Raw genomic sequence first — 10,930 nt, forward strand, 5'->3', positions numbered from 1 at the left:
AAACAGGTAAATTAAAACACCATCTTTTGTTTTTTTTGTTTTGTTTTGGTAGTTCAGAATGGAATCACGAAAAGGGCTAAAACTTTTAAATTTTTAAACTTTTACATTTTTACAAGTTTGCTTCAAGGCTGGTTCAGGGATGATCATGAGCTGGCCAGCCAACTCATCCAAACTGTGAAGAATTTATTGATGCACACTTAAAAGTTGAAATTGATTTTTTATAATGCATATATAAATTAAAAATATTTTTGTTACATTAAAAAATCATGTTTTTTTTCAAGTTAAAGGTAAAGGAAAAATAGTTTTGCAAACATGAGTTGGCTTAGAGTTTAGTATACAAACATGTATGTATCAATCTTTTATAAGAGGTATAAAAAGAAGCTTCCTTCTCCTCTCTAAAGTGTTATATATCATTTTTCCTGAGAACTCACCGGGGAGCGCGGCTTGTTATTGCTTTAGATTGTGCGGCGTTGTTGATATACTGGTAGCCTTAGGAGGTTTTCAGCTACTATTTAGATAATCACATCCTCTGTGTGCGTTGCCTTCACGTGCATTTAAGTTTGAAGGTTCACGTCGGAGAGCAGAACAGTTCTATCAGTCATATAATAAAATGATTTAACAAAGAGTGGTTTGCAAGAAATTCAAATTTTATGCTGTACAGGTTTTCTGAACAGCCATTTGGGTCTCAGACAGGGACAGAACTGTATTTTTGAGCCAATATATTATTATCTTGATTGACAAAGATTTGGAAAAATCATCAATACAAGCGTCTTTAAGCATTTAAAAACTAACAATTCAAATAAAATGAACATTAATTAAATAAAATGTTCTTATTTGCCACCCTTCCAAAGTCTTCTGCCCCCCTCCCTCCCCCAAATAACCTCTTCTTGCTCCGCCACTGGTCTCAAATTCATTGATTAGTGTGGCGGCTTGTTTTTAGTCACCATTTCCAAAGGGGAGAGGATTTTTTCTTATTTTTGAAAGCGTAAGATAAAAAGGCAAAAAAAGTGATCAAAATGTTCTATTTTTATTAATTTAATACTCAAGAGGAAAAACTGAGAATCTGCTCCCTGCCGTTGTGAGCAGTGTGCGTTTGCTTTTCTCTTTTTTATCCATTTTGCGTCTAACACACGCGGAGACTTCTGCAGGTTTGAGTGACTCATTATTCCATTCTATGCATACGTGATTGAGTGATGCCAATAGATGGAGGGAGAAAAAAAGTGTTGTCCCTCCCCTTTTGCTACAGAAAGAGACGCACACACGCGCATGCATCTGCCGCGCTCTCCCCGTCTCTCATACTCTCACACAGCCTCAGCATCTCGCAGCTACTGGCAGCGATAACAGTGAGGAAATACACTCTGATTTCACGCACAGAGGAGCCAGCACTGGCATGCACACACTCACACACGTGCATAGGGAGAGAATGCACAGTTACTCCAGCTGTAGCCTGTCCACTGACTGCAGTCAGACATGTAGGAGGAGGAGCTGATCAGCTCGCCATTCCATCTCTGTTTCACCCCTTTAAGCACCTCCCATCCCCCCTGAAAGCTCTGCGGCTGCCGAGGGGCTGGCTGGAATGACCTGGGTAAGTAGGAGACACGAGGAGATGCGCTGGATGGGGCTGCCGGCTGGGAGGACTCTCTGATCCTTGATCCCTCCTCTTCTCCACTCTGACAAACAGCAGTTCTCTGATCTGTAATACAAATGCATGCCCATATAGGAGGGCACGGCTGCACAGACCAAGGGTCTTCTACGGGCACAGCTTGAGAGAGGGACCACCACAGAGACACACAGGTAAGGTGCAGCACGGCTGGATTTCTATCTGTATTGATTTGTGCGGATGTGAAGGAATCGACAGTTATTCCCCAGAGGAGGAATCTGTTCATTTCTTTGATTCTCGTCTGTGTTCAACAATTGTTTGATTGCTCGCTGAAGGTTTCTCTGGCGGCGTGTGCGCCTGCTGTGCTGCTTGACCATTGACTGGGAGGAAGATGGGTTTGTGTGTGTGCAATGTGGCAGCATAATAATGAAATGTCTCTCCTGGAGGACACGCTCTGACATCAATCAGATGCATGAGGAATGTCAGAGGGAATGAGGAGGTGCAAGTAAAGAAAAGGAAGGAAATAAAATGCCTGAGTGGACTTAGTGTCACTCAATGTTTCCTGATCATTTCAACTATTTATTCCACACCTCGAATCCTTCATGTTTTTTCCGGTGTCTTAAGTATCAAGCCTGGCAGTCTGATTAGTAAGGAAGGACTATAAAGTGGCTTATTTTAGAAATTATGTTTGCTGAAGTTGGAGAGCAGAAAGAGCCCATGGATGCAAATGTGGTGCTACATCACGCTGAGGAAGAAGTCGAGGTAAAACCTGGGGGCAGAAATGAAACTGTGATGTGCTGCATAATTAGTCTGAACAGTTCCAGACTCAGATAGAACATCTTGGACCAGTGAGAGCTCCAAACATGATACAAATAGACATTCAGTCCAAAGCTAGGATACGAGTGAGTGACATTTAATCATTTGGTCATAAGTTAAGGGCTTGTCTGTCATTAACCCTCACACATACCTGTTAGATTACTTTTTAATGGGTATGGTGAGTTTTCTCCAGGTGTCAGTGACACCTGGCAGCCCCATCCTGAGACCAGCTTGGGGCAAATGTGCTTATGCAAAGGCGCCAGTAGCTCAGAGAGATGAGACGTCCAGTGTTGTTGCATGGAGCATACATCACCGATCACAGGACCGTGCACCCAGAAGGAATACAAAAAGAAATCCATTACTTAGATGAACAGGCTCCTCTAATCTCATCATATGGTCGGGCAAGTTATAGAGACACTGGACTGGAGCAAATGGAGAGAATAGGAACAGACGGGAAGACAGCACCATCCTCCACAACCAAGATTTATTCTAGAGACAGCCCATTCAACACATGCCAGAAAATATCAATATTTTCCATTATACTAGTGTTTTAGAATGGATGGCAGTGGGTTCAGAGGGTGATTTTAAATGCTGATGCTGTTTGAAGAAGGGGGTGTTAGTTCCATGGATGCATGTGTGGGTTGTGACGGTTTCTGAGGTCACATTCTTTGGTAGAAAAACATGTTTTTTTCTTTAGAAACTCTATTAAAAATAAGGTATGATCAAAGGTGTGCTACAGTCCCAGAGTATCACTTCTTTCATCGTGTTGCACATTGCACCTGCAGAGGCAGATGCTGTTTTACCATCTCTGTCAACTTCTGCTTAGTCATTAGAGAGAACAGAACAGCCCCAAGGTTGCAGAAGAGAGCAAATTAACATCGTTTTGTGGCTGAGCCTTTGCCCAAGTTCACCACCCACCTCTCCTACCATGGCTCACTGACTCTTCAGGACTAAAATGACTGTCATTGATAAACGTCCAGACAGGACATGCTTTCAAAATCGAATCAGCGTCAAAATGGCAAGGTCTTGTGCCTTTATAGGGGAAAATCAGCTACTGCAAGCAGGGTGCACTGCAGGCAGAAAGCTCGGTAAAAACACACAGGGCTGGCACTAAATGAAAGCCACAGATTTCACCAAATTTAAATGAAGGGAAATGATCTACATGTCGGTGCCGTCCATATTGTTTGTCAGTTAAAACTCAGGTGAAAACCAAGTCATACCCAAGAGATGGACATAAAGGGAAATCACAGTGTTGGAACAGCTTTTTAGTCAAAAGCCTGATTTACTCTGGTCCGTCTGCGGTGCGTCACCGTTGACACGAAAAATTAGAACATTCCTTAATCCATCAGAATGTTTACGTCATCTCTGTCATGTCCACGTCTAATGTCTCTCAAGCTTTATTTCCAGTCTGTTGAAGCTTCGATTTTGAATGAATGAATGAATGAATGAATGAATGAATGAATGAATGAATGGCAAGAAGCCAGAAAACCAAAAAACAAGTAAAAACTTTTGTTTTACTTTCAAACAACACATTTATAAGATGTTATCTTATATAAATATAAAGGGACATGACCCCGTGATAACGGATGTTAACACCCTGGATTACACTGTTGTTGGTTTTTGCAATTAACAAAGAAAATGGGACAAACTAATCAACATAAGGGTGGCAGAGCAAACCACTTCCCCGGAAGCCAGGGGGGAGAGGGGAAGGACTGGAGACACAACAGAGACAATATAAAAAAAAAACTCAGGGTGTATTCAGACTGGTAAAGTGTGTTGGTTCGGCTCGAGTCCACTTCTTTGTTCTGGATCGAGTCCTTAAGATTGGATTTGGTCTGTATTCAGACTGGCATCTATCAGAGATTTCTGTTCCGGACCAAACCTTGTAAACAAAACCATGTGACTAAAGATCTCTTCAGTCATTGGCCAGCAGTTACAGGGGAGGGTACAATCAAAAAGAGAAAGATGGAAGTGCTGCACTTTGCAAATCCTTGGCAAGATTTTTTTACTTATTCAAACTTTTCATTTCGCTGATCAATTTTGAGCATTTGTATGAAGATTAGGTTCAACACTTCTTGGAATGACAGTAAAACTGTGAGAAGCAAATTGGATCACGTTAAAAGATGTTTTAATGAGTTCACCTGACCACATTTAAATGAATTACTGTGTCTTATGCTGTGGTGTTACGCCGTTGTTTTTGACAGAAATTTGTTAAAGAACTACTATACAGCTTTTAGGAAAAGCGAGTATTAAGTGTTTTTAGCAATCGGTTGAACCAATTATTTCCTTTTTATAACACAACAATCAATCCTGCACAGTTCAGTTATCGCCTCATTCCTAACGTGTTTACACGTGACCCCCAGCTACGGTGGCCTTTTTAGTTCAGTTATTCCGCTCTTGGGACAAGGAATCTTAAAGTGAACTGAAGCTTAGTCCGATTGGAAACAAACTAAGACCACCTCGAAAGATGGGTGTGTGAGAGGTTCCTGGTCTGGACCAGCGTTTGCTTGGGTGTTTTACTTTGTTCCGCATTATCAGGGGAAACAAACTCTGGTTCTCTTGAAATGGAACAAATATATCCAGTCTGAAAACATCCTCACAGTCTTGAGACGAACTCCTTCCACAAACCCAAATTTCCACTGGTCTGTTTGTGGTGCCTCTCTGTTGCATTGACACAAAAAAAATAATTGAAAAAATAGAACGTTTATTAATCATTGGGAATGTTTACTTCACCTCCGTCAAGGCTGGAAAGATTCAAAGTTTTTTGTGTCAAGTTATTAATTTGTGACCACTATCTACCCAACATCCAAACTCACTGCTGATAGGTTAACTTGTCGCTATATCTCACCTTTGACGGTGAAAATGAGGCCTAATTACCTATTATTATGTCTTTATCTGTCCAGTGTACCCCCTGTCAATCAGTGGCAGCCTCACCTCCCCCGTGACCACAAATGAGAGAAGAAAATACAGCTGATAGATAGATGGATGGCTGTATTATTAAAACAAGTGTAGCTAACCTTAAAAGTGATCCAGCACTTCCATTTAGTTTCCATGGAAACTTTTTGTAATTCTAATTTAAAAGAAAAACGTATGAACAGATGGAAAAAAAGAAAATAAAACTCAATTTTAGCAGTAAAGTACTGAAGTAAAAATCTTTATCTCTCTTCTTGCGACTATTTTTAACCCTTTTTTTGCAGTGGTCGCCCCTGACAACCAGCTGTTTCTGCTGCTGGGCCCTCGTAGCTAAACTAAATGCCATACCTTGAATGCAGATTAATACTGGGTGGGGGTGAAATATCTCAGTGAAGACAAGCATATTAATTGGACCTCTGCACCAACACATTTTTTAAAACCAAGCTTTGGGCTCTGCAGGGGAGCAGTTTCCCTGTGAAGTAACTGGCCTCGATCCCAAACGGCGGCAGGGAAAAGAGAGGACAAAAACAATTTGCAGTGCAGGCAGAAACACAAAATGCTCTCTGAAAGCCGTGTGGTTTACGTATGTTCCGTAGCCAGCTCTCAGGAGCGTGCATGATAGCTTGAATCCGGAGATGTGTGAATAATAAAACTTAGGCTCTTTGATTCTTCAAACAGGCTCACAACATGACCGCTGTCTCTCATGTTTTCATGTATTCTGCATTAAACACAGCTCAGTGTTGACGAGACGTCTGAGCTTTGTGTACGGAGGAAGCGCGATGTGTTGATCCAGCAGTTCTAGCCTGCTTAATCCCTGTATGTGGAGTCGTCTGGAAGCCACAAAACAAATGACTTCCCTCTTAACATTTGCTGACTCATCGATCCCCACTGACTTTTTATTTTTTTTTTCCCTGCAAGCACTTTGTTGCTCCGTAAATATCCATTTCCTCTCTGCTTGCATTATAATTACTACACCTGCATCAGGATTTTTCCCTTCAACCTAACCACTCTGTGACAAAAAAATGGAGGATTCATTTTTCCCAGCCTGACATTTAAGTCATTTTGTCTACTTGGCACCTCCTGATGTTGCATTTGCTTTACAGCTATACATAACCATTGAGTTTTGCACTAACTCTCACCACACGGAGCGGCACACAGTTGCATGTATTAACATACTGTAAGCACTCAGGGAGAGATATCTCGCTGTAACGCCGCTTGCAAACGCTCTCAGGCCAAAACGAATGGGCTGCACAGCCACAGCGAGCAACAGCGGAGCTTTGAAAGCGCTGGGGGCATGAATCATTGTGTTCACTCTATAGGGAGAATATTTGCATTCTGGTGTACACATTCACAACTTTGAATGTTTTCCTTACAAACACACACCTACACACATCCTGACAATCAGTGGTGCTAGGATCAGGCTGTTTATGGTTTGGTTTTGTCGAGTGTGGCAAAGCGAGTTCACTTAACTATTTACCCGCTCTTCTATCTTTGAAAGATGCTTCACAATTGCTATTATAATCTCTGGTTAGGCATTACGTAACTAGCTTCTAATTTACTTCTGCACACTCACGTCTGCAGATGTCCATAAAAACCAGACTGCAGAGCTTTTTCCTGCATTTAGTCAAATATTTCACATCTGCAGGATATTACACCTATAAATAAGCAATTTGGTGCTTTTCATTCATCAAGTCCAAGGACAGATGGAATCAATTTTTCTCACCTCAAGAAAGAATTAACTTGTCTTTGCAGGCGAGAATAGCTTCGGCAGGCTGAAATGAGTGACTTCGAAGAGAGAGCACAGAAGGTGTTGACGGAAGGAAAACAGATGTACATGTATTGGTAATAAAGTTTTACTGCAGAAATAGAGGAAATATTCAAACAGGTTGAAATGGGTACGTTGAGAAGCGTAAAATTGTGATCTAAAAATACAAAATCATACAAGTTTAAATTATTTGGAGTTATGTTCAAACGATTGAGTATAAATGAGTGTTTTCAATTTTTTAACATATAAAATCCTATTAAATGCGTTTGTATTTCATTTGTATATTTTATTTTGAAAAAGTATCTCTTTTGGGATGTGACTGTTTTTAATGATGCAAAGAAAATTGCTATATTTATTGCTGTATTTAGGAGTGATTTTGTATGAGCTTGAATGATTGCTGGTGCTAGTATAATGTGTTTTTTTTTACTAAACATTTTTAAAATCTGCTTTTATGTCTTTAAACTATATGAAGCTTCTCTGTGTCTAAAACATGAATGAAAGAGCTCAGGGACATCCATCTACAATACTAATCTTAACAGCTTAAGCTGATTAGAGTTGCACCTGTTTCAGTTAGTTTCCCAGACATGAGCTAAACCTTGTCTTTGTCTAAAAATACACATCGAGAGAAGCTTTTTGGGTGAATTATGATTTTAGTTTAGGGAAAGATTAATTTATGTCAGAAAAATTGAGACTTTAAGAAGTGAAGATTTAGTAATGCTGAAGACATATCTAGTGTATTTAAGATTTGCTTTTTCTCTACACAGATTTCAACAGAAAAGTTACTTTAAAGTACACATTTCATAATTTTTCTTTTTTTCTAAGACTCCATCAGACAACCATTTAGCTTCAAATAAAGGAGAGATTTTCCAGATTATCACAGTCCATCCTTCCATTTACATGTCAATTGGTCTGCGCTTGTTACACTAAAAACTAGTTTACAGCTTCCCAAACAGAATAGAAGTCACATGGTTTCCATTCTGAGGTGGGCCGAGAAAGGATTGAGAAAATTAAGAAGTAAACCGACAGATATCGGCTGAGAGACTTCTGCTTTCCTGGCTTGACGTTGGTCAGGGGTTGGAGTATCTACTCCTGGGAAGATCATCTGCTTTAACTACTAGGGAGCCAAAGGAAATTGGGACAGGGATAATATTAGGCTTTGAAGCCGAGTCATATCTTCAGAGTCTGAAGCTGCTTTACCTGTTGGACAGTTGGAAGAACATACGGTAGACTGTGATCCGCACCAGTTTGAATCCTTCAGAAAAAGCTGGAGAGGATGATTGAAAGCATAAAGTAGTTGTCTCTGCTGTGATTGATGAAGAAAATGAGTAGAGAGGAAGAAATTAAGGAAATATTTATAAAATATGTTGTAATACTTGTATTTTATGAAAGAAGTAACTATAATATAGAGAACGAACCAAAAGTTTTCATTTTAACCTTGCAGGGCATCCATGCATCTTCTTTAATCCAGGGGTCAGCAACCTGCAGCAACCTGCAGCTCCAGAGCCACATAATTTTCAAAAATGTGGAGATTAGCTATTATTTTAGCAACATGCTGACATTTTTTGGCTAATTTGTTATCTACTGGGGTTTTTAGGCTAATTGAAAGTTTAGCTTCTATTTTAGCAACAGGCTAACATTTTTTACTAATTTAGTTTACTGATGAACTTTATGCTAATTTGGAGTTTAGCTAATAATTTAGCAACATGCAGATGTTTTTGGCTAATTTGTTATCTAATGAAGTTTTTTGGGGCTAATTTAGAATTTAGCTTCTATTTTAGAACAAGGCTAACTTTACAGAGGAATTTTAGGCCACATAGGAGTTCAGCTAGTAATTGAGCAATGAGCTAGCATTTTTTTTTTTTTTTGGCTAATTTGGCATCTAATGACATTTTTTATGCTAATTTGAAGTTAAGATAATATTTTATCAATATGCTAACATTTTAGGCAAATTAGTTATCTACCTGAGTTTTTAGGCTAATTTAGTGTTTAGCTTTTATTTTAGCAACATGCTAACATTTTTGGCTGATTTAATTTACAGAGCAATTTTATGCTAATTTGGAGTTCAGCAAGTAATTATGCAACGAGCCAACTTTTTCGCTAATTTGGCATCTACTAAATCCCATTTTGAGAAAACTAGTTTCTTTTATATTGTTGCTTCTGTTCGTGCCAAAAAATAGACATAATCCATATAAAAAAATAAATGGTCATGAATGAAAATCCAAATTTCCTAAATGCTAAAGTAAGACTATACGCCTCCTTCAGGTTTTGATCAGTAAAAAAAGCCCAAATGGCTCTTTTACTGTTAAAGGTTGCCGACCTTTAGGACAGCAGTGGGGTACCCGCTGGACAGGTTGCCAGTCTGAACACATATTTGCCCCTAAGGATAATTTAGAGTAATTAATTAACCTATGAAGCATGTTTTGGGGTTGTGGGAGGAAACCACACATGTATGGAGATAACATGCAAAGAAAGGTCCCAGCTGGGATTTGAACCAGAGCCTTCTCCCTTTAAGGTGAAGCACTAACCACTGCCCCTCTGTGCAGCGCCCTTGCAAGGCAGACAATACTATTCTCATCATTAATTAGTTTTGCTCCACATTAAAGTTGTGTTTTTAGTCATCCAATTTACTCAATTAGACTTGTATTTGGACACGGCTCATGATTTTAACAAGTGTCATCAATTCATTAAGAGCGAAAGTTCTTAAAATTTAGCTGGTGTTTCTTATCATAACTGAATTAGGGGACATTTGCTAACAAGCGTTTGCTAACAAGCTGTCAGACACAAAACTGTTTAGCCAGATATGGTTCTGTGAAGTGGAACCAACACATGCGCAGCAGAAAAAAAATCTACCACTTTTAGATTCCTTTAAATTACAGCCCTCAGGGACCCCGCAGTCTGACTAACAAGGCACAACGTTTAATAAAATTCCAAAGGTCTACCGCAAAACATACCTCTTTGTCCACTTTGAAGCTTTCTTTGTTGCTATTTCTCATCTCTCTGAGTTAGATCTTTGGAGGATCAAACATACTGGAGGTTTTGTTTAGATTAATATAAGTAGGTAAATGAGCAAGAGAGTTTTAGAGCAGTTCTGGTTTGGTTTGAAGGGATACAGCCCGAGAAAAAAGAACCACTGATGTACCAAAAAAAAAAAAAAACTTAGTGTTTTATGTAGTGATGGCATTCCATTGAACAAATAAATAACTGACTATACCAAAACAATAAAGGAACATATGCTACAGTCACTAAAACGATTAGAAGCCACATGTTGGACATGGACATGTTGCCCGCGCTGATATACTTTTTCTAACAATCGGACGGCAGCATAGGGGTAGGGGGATGGCAGTCTGCAATCGGTCAATCACCCAACAACTTTTTAAATCTTGGAGACCCTCCTATCAGTCAATTATCGCTTCTGTCACTGGACTGCTGCCGCACGACCTCCAAATGTGCCAGGGCGGCCATTGACCGATGTCAAAAAATTCATAAAATTTTAACCCGCTCAGCGGGTAAAAAGTGACTGCTACCTCCTGATTATAAATGCCGCTGCACAGCCATCTGCTGAATTTACTGAAAAGTTTACACTTAGGTTGCTGCACCATTTTGGACTATGTGACCGTAGTCTTAACACCTAAAGTAATTTCCAGGTTTCTCCGACCTTAAATTGTAAAATATTCATTTTCCATCAATTTATGTATGTATTTCATTCATGGGATTAATCTCAGATGGCTACTATGTTGAGTCACAATTTTATTGTCTTTATAGAAGGTAAATCGTGTCATGCTTGAAGTTGATATACTGTGTTCATTTTTTATTTATTTATTTATTTATTTATTTTT

The 10,930-nt window shown here is 39.4% G+C and overlaps 1 protein-coding gene across 3 annotated transcripts in view; it reads left to right on the top strand.

The window, feature by feature from the left end:
- Nucleotides 1–1,214: 1,214 nt before the first annotated feature.
- Nucleotides 1,215–10,930, top strand: part of frmpd3 (FERM and PDZ domain containing 3) — a 99,857-nt gene continuing 90,141 nt past the window's right edge. The window contains exons 1-2 of one of the 3 annotated variants that reach the window (XM_024283639.2): nucleotides 1,215–1,585; nucleotides 1,682–1,794. The gene's annotated coding sequence lies outside the window, so the exon portion shown is untranslated. The other 2 variants (XM_024283641.2, XM_036213848.1) reach the window with 2 other exon arrangements.

This window comes from Oryzias melastigma, linkage group LG10, assembly GCF_002922805.2.
Source record: "Oryzias melastigma strain HK-1 linkage group LG10, ASM292280v2, whole genome shotgun sequence".
Lineage (NCBI taxonomy): Eukaryota > Metazoa > Chordata > Actinopteri > Beloniformes > Adrianichthyidae > Oryzias > Oryzias melastigma.